The sequence below is a fragment of the Hyaena hyaena genome, unplaced genomic scaffold, assembly GCF_003009895.1.
Source record: "Hyaena hyaena isolate Hyena2069 unplaced genomic scaffold, ASM300989v1 scaffold_1619, whole genome shotgun sequence".
Classification (NCBI taxonomy): Eukaryota; Metazoa; Chordata; class Mammalia; order Carnivora; family Hyaenidae; genus Hyaena; species Hyaena hyaena.
The window spans coordinates 58,468-71,479 of NW_024082259.1; the positions used below are offsets into that span (position 1 = coordinate 58,468).

At 36.5% G+C, this 13,012-nt stretch overlaps 1 long non-coding RNA gene across 1 annotated transcript in view; it reads left to right on the forward strand.

Moving 5' to 3' along the window:
* Nucleotides 1-3,598: 3,598 nt before the first annotated feature.
* Nucleotides 3,599-13,012, forward strand: part of LOC120226206 — a 43,201-nt gene continuing 33,787 nt past the window's right edge. Inside the window, exon 1 of the long non-coding RNA XR_005526962.1 lies at nt 3,599-3,706. This is a non-coding gene — a long non-coding RNA (uncharacterized LOC120226206). The remainder of the gene's footprint in view (nt 3,707-13,012) is intronic.

The following is a 13,012-nucleotide window of genomic DNA, read 5'->3' on the forward strand; positions in this document are numbered from 1 at the left end:
ATTTATTCATTTATTTGCTAAATACCTATTAACTTCTCTGTGCCTTTGGTGACTCTACCAATTTTGAATCTTTTCTCCTGTATCTTCTCAAGTACTCACTGTTCTTGTTTCCTTTTCTCTACTGGCAACAAAACCTTCTCCCAGCTTTTTTTTCACCCATACTAACTTTGTAAGCAAGTAAGATATAACCTTTCTGTGTCAAGCTTGCAATTAATTTTGCAATCCAAAATCTTAAGGTAAAAAATGAATTATGTATCAATCATTGTGAACTCAGGACATTTTGGCCTTCCCAATATCCCTGAAATCACATTATCTAGCTGATCCATACAGTAGGCTGGCTTTAGGCCCTCATGTCCAAGGATACAGGCAAACCAGAAGTGAAGTACTATAGTATGAAATGTGTTGTATGAGACCAACAAAGAAATTCTCACTGAACAGGTGGCTATGTAGAGCAGAGTAGCATGAATTTTGGTGTTTGACAGAGCAGACTCTGAGGCTCAGGTGTGAAGCTGGATGTGGAGACTCTGCCTGTCCCCAGCCTATCCCTTTCGCCTTTCTCTTTAAAAGCCAACCATCTTGCATTTTCCCCACTTCCCCAAGCTCACAAATTCATTCTAACTGAGGGACTTTTGCATATGCCACGTTCTCAATTTGGATTATTCTCTCTCCTGCTCTGAAATGGCTATTTAGTGGGCCATGGAGAAGATAGATTTCAAATTTAAAATGCTCCACAAGACCTATATAACTCATCTTAACCTCAAATAGTATGACTGTATATATTTGCATTTATCGATTGGTATGCCATATGTGAATAGTTTTGATGGTGACTGTTGTCTCCTTCTAACCTTTGGTTATATGTGGACTGAATATACCCATTTCGATCCATGTGGGACAAACATCTGGTTAGCTCTACTCTAGTAAGTGGAGGCAAGTTAGGTTTTTAGCAGTGTTGAGAGTCTCTTCACTTAGTACAGACATAAACTGGAGATTCCAAAATGATGGAGTTTAGTTTTTCATCCCACTGAATTAATATTAACCAAAGCTGATGAAAAAAAGGGTGACATCTCTAGAATACTTAAAATCTTTAAGACGTTCTTCCCAAGGACTCTGTGTGCCATGTTGTATTTTTTCTGCAGGGAACATCATTGGTTTTTGACAATGCTGCTCTGTAATAATGTGCAGTACAACAATAAATTTCTTTAAGTGTGTGACTAAAAGCTGCCTGAAAGGCTTTGTAGTCATTCAACCCATCATTCTTCATAAACTTGCACGTTGCAATTCCATTTGTTTCTTGGTTATTTTGTACAGTTTCCCTTTAGTGAATGTCTGTCGACTTCTTTGCATCTGGATCCAATTAGAGACCACTCTTGATGTGAATCTAATTATCTGTCCCTACATGTGCTCAGCAGAGACACAATTATTAATAAGAGTTTGGACGTGGATTTCCATGTTCAAATTGCTTTGTCCTTTTATTAGGCAATCCTCAATAACTTGAATTCCAGCCCTAATCCTGACTCTGGCTTTTAGACATTGAGAAAACTGGGGCACCAGCAAGTAGAGTAAATTTGTTCTTATAAGTGGGTCAGATAAGGTGCAATCAAACAGGGCTGACTTGACTCCTCTGTGATACAATTTCAGGGGTACAAGGGAGGAGCTTTGTTCAAAAATGTTCTCTGCCTTGAAAACATTTTTCTTTGCCTTGATGGCTTAATCAGTTCTTGCTGCTCTGCTACTCTCTTTCCCCACACCCCCGAATATCAAAGGGTGGTGGATTAAAGCTTATATGTTGCTGTAGGTTTTTTGCTAAACTTTGCCTGCCATGTTCCTATCTTCTCCTTTGATTTTTAAATTTTTAAATGTTTATTTATTTGTTGAGAGACAGAGAGAGATAGCACTGAGTGGGGGGAGGGACAGAAAGATAGGGAGACACAGAATCTGAAGCAAGCTCCAGGCTCTGAGCTGTCAGCACAAGCAGCGAGATCATCACCTAAGCCAAAGTCTGATGCTTAACTGACTAAGCCACAAAGATACCCCAGTATCTTCCCTTTTTATTAACAAAACTCAAATTTCCTTTTGGAGAATTACTCCTTTTACAGTACTGTGCAGGGGCGCTAGTCCACACTCACCTCCAGAGGTGGTACATGGGACTGAACTCTGGTCATTTAACATTTCTTGTGTTTGTCATAGAGATAGTTTAGTAATGAGCTATTCTGGTGAGAAAAAGTCAAGTCTTGAGTCTTGGGGAACAGCTACCAGAAAATAACATTGAACTTGAAAATACATATGCTAAGGTACTAGAGCCAATTCCCCCCCCCTCCCCCACAGTACAAGATGAATGATATCAGATAATGAAGCCAACCCAGAGGAAGCAAAGCGGTAAGAAAAGAGAGAAACCAGGTCTTGGTGCCATTATTTGAGCTCCTGGATTGATCCAAACCTAATGTTCCAGTACCTTTTTTCTCCCTTAAATACAGGAATCAAAATATACCACTTATGTTTAAGAAGATTTAGTTTAGGTTACCGTTTATTGCAGTTGAAGAACTCTTAATTGGCACGTTGATTATTCACATTCTAATTTTCATTTTTTTAAAAATTTAGATCTGATACTAGAGAATTGAAAGAAAAAGTAAGAGAGTAATGGATGTATGAGTATACATGGATACAAATCCAGAGACAAGAAAAAGGGAGAAAATGGAAAGTCCTGAGGTTCAGATTTAAAGCTTAAAGCCTAAGGCTTTTGATTTTGTGCTGGGACCAATTAGATTTAATCCCTACTCCTACCTTCTGATAACTGCAACTTTTTGGAAATACAGAAGACACAAGAGGATGAACAACAAAGAGTGTTGCATAGTATCTATTATGGGCTGAATTGTGTCCTCCCAAATTCCTATGTTGAAGACTGCTGGCATCGTGATCTTGTACTCCTAGACTTCATGGCATTGTTTAAGCAGCCAGTCTGTGGTATTTTGTTATGGCAGCCCTAGCAAACAAATACAAAATGCATCTCCTGTTTCTTGTTCCCTTCAGAAGTAGAATTTAAATTCAAGAGTAAATGCACTTTTTTGGTGGGGTTTGCCGATTACATAAAAAGGTACACCAATTATGTGAAAGAATGTGGAGTAATGTAGTAGAGTGAACATTCTCAATTATAAGACAAAATTCTGGAATGTATAACGTTTACAGTCATTTGGGTATGTAAGCCATTTGCACATGAAAAACACCCAAAAATAGGCATAAATCAAGCAATGGTAAATGAATAATATAAACACAGGTATTCTAGGGATGTTCAGGAAAGGTGGGGGAGGATATCTTTGAACTGGAAAGGCTGGAAAATTTTTGTTAGAGAGGTGCCATTTGAGTCTGAATCAGAAAGGTTTTAGTTAAGAGCAAAAAGAAGAGATTCTGGGCAAGGAAAATTTTCAATAAAATAAGAAAGTACAAAAGCTGTTTGTTTGTGGAGTAGGAACAAACCAGTAAGGGTAGAATAGAGGGTTTCTAGAGAAAGTAGCAGGAAAAAGTAAGCCTAGGAAAAGAGTGCAGAGGCAGAATATACAGAGTTTGTCAGATACTTTAATTTGGATTTTTTTCTTAAAGGCAAAAAATGGGAAGACATTGATGGTTTTTCAGCAAGAAAGTGCTGATAAAAGATCTGTTTATTGAAGACTTCTCTTGGCATCCCAAAGGAAGGTGTTAGAAGGAATTCAAGGTGAGAGATTGGGGGCAGGGGATAGGCAGTGTTGGCTGTGGTCTACCTAGGAGATTGGGGTCGATGAAAGTTCCTCTTAACTCTCACCTAGAAATATGTGCCCAAGTGTAACTTTTAGTTCGATTTGCCTCAGGCAATGTGAACAGCATATTAACCCTTTCTAAACATACTCTAGATTCTCTTTTAAATGCTAAGTAAGTCCTTGTTCAGCTAACTTGTACATGAGACTTGGAAAATCCTAATAATAATATACTTTCTTGAAATAAGATCTTTATATTCTTCTGTTACTAATTCCCCCTGGTGCCCTTGCATAAAATGCATGAAATCTCCTCATTATTGCTTAAATGCCCTTGCCGATATAAAACTATTTATTTCATTGTGGGAATTTTTCCTTCAAACACCTGTTCTTTTTTTTTTTTTTTTAATCTGCAAATTCTCTTTAGTTCAAGGTTATCCACCCTCCCCCTCTTTTTTGGTAACAAGTATTCAGCCCACTGAATCAGTTTTCTCAGAGTCCACTGAGGAATGTACTGATCTGCTTTCTCTTTCCAGATGTGGTTTAATTGTTTAACATAAAGACATATGCTGAGATTTAGGAAGAACTCCCTCCAGAACTCAGTATTATCATTATGTGCCAATTTAAAACCATCAATGATCAACCAGAGATCTTTTCTGCCCTTCAATTAAAACACATTAGATGGGCAGGATATGGTAAACCAGATGCAATAATTAAGAGAATAGTTTAACTGTTCATATTGCACATTGCTATTTGCTACAGCATGACCATTAAACAAAAAGTAAAGCCAAGAAGGGTTGTATGGCCTCATAAAAATTCCATTTGGCTTGGAAATACAGTACAATTTTACATTAATGGTAAACACTCCAAGAGATAATTACACAATCATGAGTCAACTGTGTCAAATAATTAAGTACAGGAAATGGATCAATGAAAAAAAATACCCCTCCTTGACTTCGACCCTTTCCAAACAAATTAAAGAAAAAAATATTCACAATCTATATAAAAGAATTCTCTTTGGAAGGCTGATCCCTTGGGAACTGTAGGTGGCAACAGGAAAAAGCTATTAATTAGTATTACATTCCACATACACAGGAAACCATTTCCTCTGGCAGCTCCAAGATTCTGCAACAAGATCAATTATCTAGGAAGAGTAATTATTTGGCAAACCCATTAAGTGATATCAAAGGGTTGCATAGCATTTATTAAGTTGTATGGTGAGATAAGTTATTACTTTCTATTTAGGTGATTATGGTAAGTTATTCCATGAAAATCTAATGGAAGGCTTTCTAATTGCACAGTATATAACAGTATGATTTTCCAACTAATTATTTCTGCTGAAGATAATCATATTGCCAAATATTCCATTTCTAACTCTTTATCTTCAAAATATTCATTACTTCACTTTGAAAATTTTCTTCCTTCCATCTTTTTTCCCCTCCATTTCTTTCTCTCTCTGCAGAATAAAGATATCTTTTTGCTATCTAGTTTGTTAATGACAAACTACTCTGTTTTGGAGTGGATGTGTGGAAGTTTAAACACATTTGTGATACTTATGAGGGACAGAGGTATCTAACTTCTCTTTGATAGCAGGTAGTTAAGCCCATTAAAATCTCTTTTCTTTGGGGTTTTTAAAGGTCCCTGAAATGAGAGTAGCTCAGAATTCCCTTGTCTCCAATTAAGTTGTTGAGGAAAAAGGTAACCAGGGTTCTCCTAAGAGCCTGATGTTCAGGGCAAGAACTAGCTGTTAACTTAATGAACCAATCAAAGGAATTTATAAAAAGGTGGCAAGCACGGGGAACCAGAAAAGCAACTGGAAAGGGAATTAATCAGTTACTTGAAAATCAAAAAAGTGAATTAAATCAAATCTACTGAACTTCTAAGAAGTGATAATTTCATTTGAATGGAATCTGACCTTAGTTTTTGAGGATTTTATAATAAAGAATTATGTACTCAGCTCCTGTTGGCTTTCTACCAGGGAGTTAAATCCCAAACCTTAAGGGTTAGAAAAGTCCTTTTCACCTCAATCATGTGTGATTCATACATTAATATTTGTACTGTCTGTAGACTTCCATTGTTGTCTTTTATAGAAGGAACATTTTAATCTAGATCAGCAACTCAACCATGTTAATGAGCCACTTGGAGGAGAGCCCAGAATTGTGCATGATGAAGAGACACTCCTATTAGGAACTTTACAAGTTAGGGTAATAGGTAGTATGATCCAGTGATGAGTTATACATAATGTAGAGTCCCATTCTTATAATACAATTCCACAGAGGCCCACTGGACTACAGAGAGTGTGGATTCTCCTAATGTGTTGTGATAGTTTCTGGGAAAGAATATAAATTTATAGCATGACACCATAGCTGGGGTCAGTTGCTATTAACTATTATCATGAAAAGGCCATCTTGTTGGAGAATAAAATGAAAAACAACCAAGCTTTCCTTCTATTCTTCAGTTCAGTTGATTACCCTTCATAGTAGACGTTTGGTTGCCTAGTCATCCTTTCATAATAATTCCGCTAGTCGATATGGCCACAATGGGACTGGCACCCTCAGCCCCATGTCTCCAGGGGTGGGCACACTACCCAAGTCAGGTTAATCAGAATACTCCTAGAGCTTCTCTGAACTCTTGGTAAGAAATGCTTACTATTTTTCAGTGAGCTTGAGGGGTAAGGATGCTGTGGACATCTTGCTGCTACATAAAGAGAACCGTTTGGGGAAAGGAGTCTAGCAGAATGGAGCAAGCAAAAAAGGAAAGGAATAGAAAACATGACCCTAACAACACTGAACTCTAGAATTATGTTTGAATCCATCTCATCTTTTCAACTTTTTAGTTTTTTGAGCCAGTTACTATCCTTCTTCAGTTAGGTTTTTGTCATATGCATCCTAAAGGATTCTAAAACAACTTTTAAACAAGGAACATTAATAACGTGTTTGAGACAGGGTTATTTGTTTCTGGCTTTAAGGGATAAAAAAAGGCTTCAGACTATTTCAAAGATTTCCAGTGACTATTGTTAGTTGGGTGACAGATTCAGATTGTAGATCATTCTAGAATATGTATCTCCCCAGAGATTTTGGTTATGTATATGTGGAGTAGGGCCAGCTCAGCTCTATTAATGAGCTCCCCAGATCTAGACATGGCACTGATAATTGATAGACTGAGAAGGAATAATTGTATCATAGTATTATATTTACTATAAAGAAGGGACAGTGTGACCAGTTCAAAGACCCTTTAAAACACAGACAGGATTATGGTGATTAACGCCGTGGTAGAGGATTTTCCTGAATTACCTCCCCACTATTTCATTAGAATGCTAGTGTACAGTTTTAAATGAGCTTAGAATCTCTTCATCCTAACTTCTATGTGGCACATTAATTTACCCCATTATATTCCTATTAAGATATCATTTAGCTTTTGCTTGAACACCTCTATCAATATTTATTATCTCCAAAGATCTCTCATTCCATTTTGGGAAGATTTTATTAGTTGGAAAGCTTGCCCTCATAGTGAACAGATTTTTATTGCTCCTTAACTTCAACCTATTATATTAACCTAAAGGTTTACAGACTAAGTCAACTTTCTCTTTCATATGATATGTGTTTAAAGTATTTGAGGACCTCTAGCAGGGCTTGACAGCTTTCTTCCTTTGGGGTATTTTTTTGTTAGTCTTTTCAACCAGGACATGAATGCCATAGCTTTCCCAAATGTTTCCATCCTGGTCCCTGTTTTCTGAATGTGCTTCAATTTTTTAATTCTTCTTAAGAAGTATGCTTAAGAAGAACAAACAGTACTCTTGAGATGGAATCTTAAAGCATAGAAAGAAATTCCAATATCTTCTCTGGATCTGGACATCAAACTTCAATTTATACAATTTAAGATAAGTTCTTAACTTGTTTTGGCAGCTCTGTGACAGACTTAATTTGTTTTGAATTTGTACTTAACTGAAGCTAATTGCTGAAGCACTGTTGGATCCTTCATTCTGGTTGTCCCTTTAAGAAGTTTTTGATACAATTAGGTTTAGTAGGCTTGTCAGTGACTCCCTAAATAGCACTCTACATTACTAGAAACCATCTTAAATTTTACAAATCATTGGTCACAAAAAAGGGTGACCATATAATTTATCACCCAAACTGTAGCTCTTTTGTGTGTGTAAGAGTAATTATTAATAATTACTCTGGTGTAAATAGGAATCGACCCAGCCAAACTGGGATTATGGTTCCCCTATCTGTAGGGGAATTAGAACTAATATTTACACATGTTTTAATCTAAAGGAGAATGAAATCAAACTTACCAGTTTGAAACTCTTGCTAACCACTATTAAAAATCTTAATAGTATGACTTTATTTGCTTAAACGTGGTTCATTATTTTAGTAGAACTGTTTTAGAATTTTTTTCAGTTATGCTCCTTTACTATGGGTGAGTTTAAAGGATGCTTTCTTTGACCCACATTTCCAGGTTGGCTAACCTTCTTTCCATCAGAGCAGTATATGCTCTAAACCAGAATCTCCAGTTTCCAGCAAGCTTTTCCAGACATCCCCATTTCCTTCCCTTGGTGCCCCCCTGCAGTTATCTCATGGAGTGTTGTTTCCTCCCCTGTGAAACAGTCTGGCCAGTTGAGGTCACTTGGCAAACATTTAATTAGCAACCATCAGCTGAATGCTCTGTGTCTGGGCTCCACCCATGATCTCCAAACTCAAGATCTGAAGAATTCCAAATCCTCCTAAAATCCCCTTTGAATGTAACAAGGAAGAGCCTGTAGGCTGAAAGCCAACTTGTCCTCACCTCAACTCAGTGCTCAACATCCACTTGGGAACAGGCAGTTTTAAAACAAAACAAACAAAAAGCACAATCCAACCCTTTCTCTAAATAAACTTTGTAGAGTATCAGATTAAAACAAAATCTTTTGTGTATGTGTGGTTTTTTTTGTTTTTTTGTTTTTTTTTTTTTGTTTTTTTTTTGCATTTTACCCTTCCTCTCTGGGTGCTGCATATGGGCTGTTTCCTGCCTTGTAGTCAGAGCCAGACTTCAGGCTTGTGTGAAATTTCAGAGGTTAAAAAGAGACATGCTTCTGGGTGGAGTTGAGGGTTAGGGAAGGGAAGTGGAGAGTTGGGAAGGCTTTGAAGTCAGATTCCTGTCTTCTCCCTTCTGCTTGGTGTTTTGCAGCAGTGTCTTACTAATTGTAAATATCTTCTGAAAACTTGTTTATAAGAAGTAAGCTAGATTTGCAGGTCACTTTCAAATTAGAATTCATAAAAATGTTACATGAAAATGTAATTTATTCCACACCGTGGAAGGGAATATCCTGTTTCTGCTTCTCTTCTTTGGCACTCCGAAGACATCAAGGAAAGCACATGATCTACATAATCTTCTGAAATCCTATTTCTGAGGCTATGGAGATGCATACCACAAAAGACTAAAATCTGAACATTAATGCCTTTACTTTAAAAACCATAGACTTTCTATTAAAGCATCTTAGTAACAGGAAGATGAACTCAAATTATTTACTTGTTTGATTTAAGTGCACCAAATGCTTAAGAGCTCCTAAGCTCATGTATAAAGTACAAATGATGCAGTAAAACTCGAACCAGAAGTCAGTCCACTCTGCATGAAGCCAGACCCAAGAGATATAATCTTATCTACATTTCTCCAAAAGTGAACACACTGGAACTAAATCTGGGTTTTTGGGAAGTCATTTTTAAAAAAAAAAAAAGGCAAAAATCACAGCAACGCATCCAGCATGGTTAACACTGTCTCTCTGGCTCCCATCCCAAGTCATGTTTTCCTGAATGCCCAGTTGGCAGAAAGGCTCCTGCTGTATCTGTTACATCATCCATATATGCCTTCTTTGATACCAGCAATGCTAAATGCTCCCACCCCCAGTAGGGGTGCTGCCATTATTCCATCATGGTTTGCAAAGCTGTTCCTAAGAGATATATTTTATAGAAGATACTAAATGTTTTTTTCTGATTCTAAACACAGACTGTCTTTGATGGTCAGAAAATAGCCAAGAAATGTCCCATAGCTCACCTGAGAAAGCTACTGTCTTGGTAGGTTACAGAGAGTCTCAAGTTCAAAATATTAATGGGATGGGGTCAGCAGAGAGTTAGCATGCTAACCTCGTATTCAACCCCTCCCCAGCCCTTTACACACATATAAGGGGAATATGCGTAGACTTGAAAAATGTGTGGCTGCTTTTGGACAGACTCCATGAAGCACTTCATAACAACTAGATTTTAAGGAGTCCCCACCTCATGGGTAATATTTAATATATTTTCTGAATTAGACCACTTAAGCCCTCTGAAAGATGAATTTAAACAGAGCGAAGTTTAAAGGACATTTTAGTTTCTCAATTTTGGCATTTTTCTCCATTTCTTTATTACTAGTCTGTGATCATAGAAGTATAGTCAGTTGGTATAGAAAAAATTATCATTCCAGAATATAGAAAATTGAATAATTAACAGAAAGACACATTTTCAGCTCTTTTTTCTATTTTTTACTTTTAAGAAGTCTGTCTGCTCATTTATTACTTTATTTCTAAATAAAAGAGCATGGGATTTAGAATACAGTGCAAGAATTTGCAAATAAAAATAGGAAGAGCAATTTTATCTATACAGAATTGTGATTATTAGCTAACAGAGTGGATATGAAAGTATTTTGTAGACATTAAACAATACATTGTTAACATCTATTATTTCATTCATCAAACACTTATTTAAGATATATTCTATTCCAGGCCTAGTATTCAATGCTGCCTATAAAAATATGGACAACACACAGTTTTGCCATGAAAAAGCTTATATCTTATTGAGGGAGATGTGTTCCTTGATCATCATCATTGGTATTTACTTTGGTATTTACTCCATGAACACTGGGAATCAGGCTCATTTCCCAGTCCAAAGAAAAAGTCATGAAGAAACCAAGTCCTTATCCTCTTTGAATTTAGAAAGGTAGTAAATAAGGAAATAAATAAATACACATTTTTAGATAGTGATAAAAATTATGAAAAAAAATAATGCAAGATACAGGGATAAAGTATATAGGTGGCTATTTTTGAAGGGAAGGACTCTTCAAAGAGATAGTACTTTTGAAGAAGAAGGCATGCAAAGATCTAGGATCCATGAAATGGCCTCTGAGGGAAGAGGGAAACCAAAAGGTTGTGCTGAATTGGAAACTAAGTGAAGAAAGAAGGAGAGGTCAACTCTTAAATGGTACTAACAGGCTGATTAAAATTAGTGAGAACTGAGCCCTACCTAGATAAAATGGAGGTCATTGGTGGCCTGTTAAGAGTGGCTTGGGCAAATTTCTGAGAAAAAGCCTGATTGGAGTAAGTTAAAGAAAGATTGGTTGTAAGGAGGTAGAGCCACCAAATATAGACACCATTCTAGGTAACTTACTTAAAATGAGAGAGGTAGAGAAACTGTATAGTACCTACCAAGAGACATAGAATCAATCTAAAGTTTTTGAAGACTCTATTAAAAAAAAGTTAATGTTTATTTATTTTTGAGAGACACAGATGGAGAGACAGAGCACAAGCAGGAGAATAGCAGAGAGAGAGAAAGAGGAAGACACAGAATCTGAAGCAGTCTCCAGGCACTGAGCTGTCAGCACAGAGCCTGATGCAGGGTGGAACTCACAAACTGTCAGATCATGACCTGAACTGATGTCAGACACACAACTGACTGAGCCACCCATGCACCCCATTTTTGAAGATTCTGTCAGCACTTCTTAAAGTTTTTGGTTTTAGACTATCTTTAAATATAATTTATATACTTAGTGATATTTACTGTATTATAAGTTAAAATGTAGAAATATTTAACATATTTGTTAATTTATTCAAAAATAACAATAAGGTATCACGTGTTAACATAACACATTTTTAATAAAAAATAACTATATTTTCCAAAGCAAAAAAGGCCACATTTTTAAATAATTTTACAAATCTGTTTAATGTGTGACATAATAGAAAAAAGATAGGTTCTCATATCAGCCTCTGCATTCAATTTATTGTAATATATTTCCTTGGTTAAGTATATGAAGAAAATCAGACTTCATGCAGATATGCATTTTAAAGGCTTTTCTGATCATTGTGAGTATACCGGTAGCCTATCCTTAAAGACTGAGAGTGAAAAATGCAAATAATGCCTTTATAGCTTTGTAAAAATAATTTTTACTTCATGGACACCTGAAAGAGTCTTGGGACTTTCTGGGGTTGCTAGGCCACACCTAGAGAACCATTGAATGTATTTTATATCCAGTAACACCTGAGTTTTGTTTTGTATGAAATATTGTTATATTTTAACAAAAAGTGAAAAAAAAAAACAGTGGCAGAGAGCATGTGGAAAGCTTAAATTTCTTTTCTTCTAAAAGAACACTGACTACGTTATTATAGAGAGTTTCATAGGATATACCAGTTATGAGATTTACTGTCTGGCAGTCTCCCCATGTGCTAACTAAAAATGCCAAAACTTAAGTGGTGACTGTTTTCTCCCACCCCAGCTTTATTAGGGTGTAATTGACCAATATAGATTATATATATGTAAGGTATACAACTTGATGTTTTGTTAGACCTATACATTGTGAAATGATCACCACAGTCAAACTATTTAACATATCCGGCACCTGGCATAGTTACGTGTGTGTGTGTGTGTGTGTGTGTGTGTGTGTGTGTGTTAAAAGTATTTAGGATCCATCCTCTTAGCAAATTTCTAGTATACAGTAGAAGACTGTTAACTATAGTCACTATAGGTGGTGGCTGTTCTTAAAAGAGTATTTCTGATGACTAGTGCTTTCTTATGATTAGTAATAGATTTTAGAAATTGTTATTTGTCCTTTTCATTCAGCTATGAATTATTTTGGGGTGATAGATGGATATGTGCTAAAATGCATTAATTTTAATGTGTTTCTTTATTTTTCATGTCATAAAATTAGAGATGGAAGAGACCTCATGAGTTGGGCAGTCCATCACTCTGGCATAATATCATGGGTCTTTCTAGAAAGGCTTTGTCTGGCTCAGTTTTAAATGGAAAAGGCAATTACACTCCTATTAGTTCCCTTGGAAGACTATTCCATTTCCTCATAGATCTCCATTTTGAAATGTTGCCCAACATCCAGCCATGTTGGCTGAAATGCTATTAATCCTAGAAAGGATAAGTCCCCTGTGGGGTTCTCTCCTGGAGAACTTCCCCCACATTACTCCTGTGGTAAGTGTTCTGGAATGCAACCAATCTAGTCTATGAACTGTGCAACCCAACTGGCTATTGAGCACATACTGGCTTGTAAACTCGCTC